This window comes from Pinus tabuliformis, chromosome 6, assembly GCF_031772625.1.
Source record: "Pinus tabuliformis cultivar Carrire ecotype Pingquan chromosome 6, CPIR1, whole genome shotgun sequence".
In the NCBI taxonomy this organism is placed as follows: domain Eukaryota; kingdom Viridiplantae; phylum Streptophyta; class Pinopsida; order Pinales; family Pinaceae; genus Pinus; species Pinus tabuliformis.
The window spans coordinates 1737220481-1737227072 of record NC_142292.1 but is presented as its reverse complement, the minus strand read 5'-3'; the positions used below and the strand labels follow the sequence as shown (position 1 = coordinate 1737227072).

The following is a 6592-nucleotide window of genomic DNA, read 5'->3' as shown; positions in this document are numbered from 1 at the left end:
AAATTTCGATCTAGAAAGTCATGAATGTTTTGTTTTTTCACTAAAATAGATGTATTGATTTCAATGTTGTTGTTGATTTCTAATTCTATTTGATTGTTTGCACTAGATGCATTGGTTTCAATGTAGATGTCGATTTCTAATCCTATTTAATACCTTACACTAGATGCACTGATTTCAATGTAGATGTTGCTTTTTACTCCTATTTGATTTCTTGCACTGGATGCATTGGTTTCAGTGTATATATTGATTTGTAATCCTATTTGATCACTTGCACTAGATGCATTGATTTCAGTGCAGATGTCGATTTCTAATATTATTTAATACCTTAGACTAGATGCATTGATTTCATTACAGATGTCAATTTCTAATATTATTTAATACCTTAGACTAGATGCATTGATTTCATTGCAGATGTCGATTTCTAATATTTATTTAATACCTTAGACTAGATGCATTGATTTCAATGCAGATGTTAATTTCTACTCTTATTTGATTGCTTGCACTAGATGCATTGGTTTCAGTGTAGATATTTATTTCTAATCCTATTTAATTGCTGGCACTAATGCATTGATTTTAGTGTAGATGTTGATTTCTACTCCTATTTTCTAGTGCTAAGCTAGCTACTAATTTGTTATGATCTAAATGGAAATTATATTTGGGAAATGGACATGTTGGTATTATTTGGTAAATTTGCTTGACTTCTTTCCTCAACTAAAATGACACACTCATAACTCTTTGATAGAACACTATTTCATGGTTGGAGGAGGAATTTACGATGATGGACATTAAAAATCTATGTTGACAAGGAGTAACCTATTATCATAACAATTGGTTTAAACTTTTATTTTTCCTATAAAATTTTGTCAACATTTGATATAAATAAGAATCTTTCAGAACATTTGTACATCAAAAGGAGGAATTTACGAGGATGGACATTAAAAATCTATCTTGACGAGGAGTAACCTATTATCATAACAATTGGTTTAAACTTTTATTTTTCCTATAAAATTTTGTCAACATTTGATATAAATAAGAGTCTTTCAGAACATTTGTACATCAAATTTCACCAGAGATTTCATTATTTCTAATGTGTTAGAGTCAACTCAGTTTAATGTTGGCTTATGCCTAGAGAAGCATCCATGAGATTGATGCTCTCAAAAGCTGCAAAGTGTTACAATATTCTACTTCCTTGTTCCCTTCATTTAAATCTAATTCATATTAGATGTGGACCAGATAGTTCCCCATAGGAGATCTTGTAAAATTGACCTTTCACTCTCTTCTTACATTACAACTTTGTTCATCATCATGCATGATAAATACATAATTTCAATGAATTTTATGGGATTTGTAGAAGCATAAAATGAAATGATAAACAATAGTATAATTTATTGTTGTCTCATGTCTATCATTCCTAAAATGTTAGATTAACGATTGGCCAAGATTAAGATTTTTTGGTTGTGTAGAAGGCATAATCCTACTATGAGAAATACTACTATTTATGCTATCTTCTATTATGTGCTTCAAAGTATAAAGTAAATTTGTGTATTCGCTAGCAACAAGAGCACTATTATCTCAATTTTATGTAAAAGTATGATGCATCAATGAGGAAATGTTTGTTGTGATAATATATTGCATTAAAGTTAGTTTCAAGTTTATTTATCCATCAGTAGAGGGTACATTATTTAGATTTGTCATTTAAATTGATATTTCCAAGGGTCTAAACTAGGTGAAATATATTTCAAAGGTTGTAAAATTATTTAAAATGTTTTATAAACTTTTCTTCTTTTGAATAGGAGGTAGAGTTGTCTCTTTGATTTATGGCATTGTCATTATCATGTTTTGTGCCTTTGCATTTCTTATTTGGCTTTCCATATTACTGGTATTAAATAATTGAGGTCTAGGATTGAAGGTTATTTTTCTCAAAGATTTTCCTCTTGAAGGGAAGCTTGCCTAATAGATATATATTGAAAATAAATTTCTTTCGTCAATTCACAAACAAGTCTTCCCTTTTTAGTTAATGCAAATGCAATATTGGGATAACTCCACTGGGCCAAGTCACATTACCCAACCAATAAGAACCATGTACATGCAATGATGAATTTATAGCCAAAAATCAAGGAGACTTGTATTAGAAATACCCAAGGATCTACCATCCATCCTCCTTCACACATCACACATATAAATCTCCTGATAGTTTGATTTTTATCTCTATTTTTCCATGCCCTTCATTCAAGGCCTTTGTTCAAGTGAGTAAATTTTTTGGGGGAATCTAATCTTTATATCTACTCAATTATTTGGATTAGTGTGAATTTTATCACAATGAATTGGTATTCCCGGTGGACATGTTCCCTTAGCCATCGTAGGGTAAGTGTTTTAGTTTATAGTTGCACATCTATTTCTATGTCAATTTATTGGTCTTTGAAACTTTGATAAACTTGGGGTGAGTGGTTCTTTGGTGTTTTGGTATTTTTTCTTCACTATAATGCAGTTGCTCACTTTGGGGAAATCAATGAAGAGCGTCATTATAGTAATATTTCTTCTCGTATTCCATTTGTGAATCATGCTTCATACTTTTATTGTTAAATTAATTGGATTGCAGATATGTTTTTGCTTGTCAGACAAAGTTCTACAAGCAAACACCACTTTATTTCTTACTATCTTCCTGATGATCCGTGAAGGGTTTTGAGACAAGTAGGATTAAAATATCTCTCAAATAGTTACAACCAAAAATATTTATCAATGATAATGTGCTTCTATCATATAATTTCTTACGATTCCTGGTTCAGGTTTATTACACCGTTATAGAGTTCACTAATGAAAGTATTATCCTCTCTTCCTTCTCCCCTGTAATTATTTAGGATTTTATTTTAGGGTTAGGTTATTGTATCGAGAGAGCCATGTGTTGTACATGGTGGGGGTTGAGTTCAATGAATCTAAGTTCCATTGAATATGAGATTAGCAGAGACTCATGTAAACCAAGTTCAATATCAATGACATGTTGCAAATGTTGAGGTCACACAAATTGATGTGCTCGATAAGGTGAGGGTCAAGGATTCATCAACACTCATTGTATTTATGAGTGGGTGGATTGTAGGTAGAACACATTGAATACCAACACTAACACAAATATACCTAAACCCAAACACAAATTGAGGTGCTCTATTGGGTGATGTTAAATGATTTAAACACTTTTTTTTGTATAGGTGAATTGAACGTACATTGCATTGAGTATGAATATTCAAACAATCCATTTAAACCCGGTCTGATATGTATATTTGGGTTGTGAATCTCGTAAATGTTACGTTGTGATAATATATTGCATTAAATTTAGTTTCAAGTCTATTTATCCATCAGTGGAGGGTACATTATGTAGATCTGTCATTTAAATTGATATTTCCAAGGGTCTAAACTAGGTGAAGTATATTTCAAAGGTTGTAAAATTATTTAAAATGTTGTATAAACTTTTCTTCTTTTGAATAGGAGGCAAAGTTGTCTCTTTGATTTATGGCATTGTCATTATCATGTTTTGTGCCTTTGCATTTCTTATTTGGCTTTCAATATTATTGGTATTAAATAATTGAGGTCTAGGATTGAAGGTTCTTTTTCTCAAAGTTTTTCCTCTTGAAGGGAAGCTTGCCTAATAGATATATACTAAAAATAAATTTCTTTTGTCAATTCACAAACAAGTCTTCCCTTTTTAGTTAATGAAAATGCAATATTGGGATAACTCCATTGGGCCAAGTTACATTATCCAACCAATAAGAACCATGTACATGCAATGATGAATTTATAGCCCAAACTTAAAGAGACTTGTATTAGAAATACCCAAGGATCTACCATCCATCCTCCTTCACACATCACACATATAAATATCCCGATAGTTTTATTTTTATCTCTATTTTTCCATGCCCTTCATTCAAGGCCTTTGCTCAAGTGAGTGGAATTTTTTGGGGGATCTAATATTTATATCTACTCAATTATTTGGATTAGTGTGCATTTTATCACAATGAACTAGTATTCCCGGTGGACATGTTCCCTTGGCCATCATAGGGTAAGTGTTTTAGTTTATAGTTTCACATCTATTTCTATGTCAATTTATTGGTCCTTGAAACTTTGATAAACTTGGGGTGAGTGGTTCTTTGGTGTTTCGGTATTTTTTCTTCACTATAATGCAGTTGCTCACTTTGGGGAAATCAATGAAGAGCATCATTATAGTAATATTTCTTCTCATTTTCTGTTTGTGAATCATGCTTCATACTTTTATTGTTAAATTACTTGGATTGCAGATATGTTTTTGCTTGTCAGACAAAGTTCTACAAGCAAACACCACTTTATTTCTTACTATCTTCCTGATGATCCGTGAAGGGTTTTAAGATGGGTAGGATTAAAATATCTCTCACATAGTTACAACCAAAAATATTTATCAATGATAATGTGCTTCTATCCTATAATTTCTTACGATTCCTGGTTTAGGTTTATTGCACTGTTACATAGTTCACTAATGAAAGTATTATCCTCTCTTCCTTCTCCCCTGTAATTATTTAGGATTTTAGGGTTAGGTTATTGTATCGAGAGAGCCATGTGTTGTACATGGTGGGGGTTGAGTTCATTGAATCTAGGGTCCATTGAATATGGAAATTAGCAGAGACTCATGTAAACCAAGTTCAATATCAATGACAAGTTGCAAATGTTGAGGTCACACAAATTGATGTGCTCGATAAGGTGAGGGTGAAGGATTCATCAACACTCATTGTATTTATGGGTGGGTGGATTGTAGGTAGAACACATTGAATACCAACACTAACACAAATATACCTAAACCCAAACACAAATTGAGGTGCTCTACTGGGTGATGTTAAATGATTTAAACACTTTTTTTTGTATAGGTGAATTGAACATACATTGCACTGAATATGAATATTAACACAGATCCATTTAAACCTGGTATGATATGTATATTTGGGTTGTGAATCTCGGTTGCGTATTTTGACAACATAGAAATGGTTCATGTATGAAACTTGAATATGCATACTTAGGCTTCACAATCTTGATGTGTTTTTCAAACTCGTATTTGGATGGGTTAGATGATAAGCATCTTGTTGCATTTGGAATTGTTGTTTTAGCTTAATTATATTACATTGTTGATTCCTATTTGGATAACTCATACGTCTTTCAATGCAGAGAAAATTTGAAACATTAGCGAAAGCTCCAAAGAGAAATATGAGAAGCATAACAGAGTGGCATTGGTTGCAAGGGTAATCTGATACTCCTGGTGGACATTAGAATTTTATGGAGTGTTGCTAGGAGGGCTAAGCGAGATTGGTCTAGCATTGGTTACAAGGGTAATTTGATACTCCTGGTGGATGTTAGAATTTTATGGAGTGTTGCTAGGAAGGCTAAGCCAGATTGGTCTAGCGTTGGTTACAAGGTAATCTAATACTCTTGGTGGATGTCAGAATTTTATGGAGTGTTGCTACGAGGGCTAAGCCAGATTGGTCTCCAAATAGTCATGTGGAATATGTTCAATGTGATGTTTTAGATAGACAGTAAAATTTAGAAAATATCTCACCGTTGGAGGATGCCACCCATCTCTATTGGATTGTTTAGGTTAGCAGAGAGTCATAGGAGCATAATTGTGTAGACAATGGAAGAATGTTCAGTAATGTGTTATATGCCCTCCTTCCTAATGCAGATAATTTACCACATATCTTTCTTCAAACTGGGGCGGGGGGATATCACATTGGTCCATTTGATGCAGTGGCAAAGAATCGTAAATATCAGCCCCATGAGGCACCCTTTCATGAAGAGCTTCCTAGGCTACCTGTGCCCAACTTTTACTACACACTCGAGTATATTGTATTTGAGGCTGCAAAAAAGAAAGAAGGATTAACTTGGTCCATAAACCATCCGACACACATATTTGGCTTCTCTGGTTGGAGCTTGATGAATGTTTTAGGTACACTGTGTGTTTACACTGCCATTTGCAAACATGAGGGGTTCCCTTTCAAGTACCCAGGGAACAATATTTTGTGGGAACATTTTATGGATGCATCTGATGCAGAATTGGTTGCAAAACATGAAACTGGGGCTGCCACGTATCCTTATCCAAAGAATCAAGCCTTTAATTATGCTAATGGAGACGTGTATAAATGGAAACGCCTTTGGAGATTACTCACAGGTAAATTTGATCTGGAACCATTACCATATGAGGGTGAAGAGTTCAGTCTGGCTGAGGTGATGAAAGGAAAAGGTTTGGTGTGGGATGCAATCAATGAAAATAAGCTCTTGGATTGAGCACTTGGGAAGGAAGTTGCACATGCTTTTGTTTGAGTAGATTGTTTGTTTGTATTACATTTAACATTACTATTTATTTTCCATTCAAATTGGGCTATATTTAGATCACATAAAATATCACATCATTTTTCATCTATACTCTTCCTCCATATGCTCTATTAACTTACGACATTTCTTTTGCAACATCTAGTGCAAATGCTAGTTACATGTATGTTAACCACATTTACTAATGTGGTTGTACATATGTTTCATATAAACCTATGACATATATTAACCACATTGGTAAATATGGTTGTGC

The 6592-nt window shown here is 33.3% G+C and overlaps 1 pseudogene; it reads left to right on the top strand.

Moving 5' to 3' along the window:
- Positions 1 to 5652: 5652 nt before the first annotated feature.
- Positions 5653 to 6294, top strand: LOC149265837 ((S)-8-oxocitronellyl enol synthase CYC2 pseudogene; annotated as a pseudogene).
- Positions 6295 to 6592: the final 298 nt, after the last annotated feature.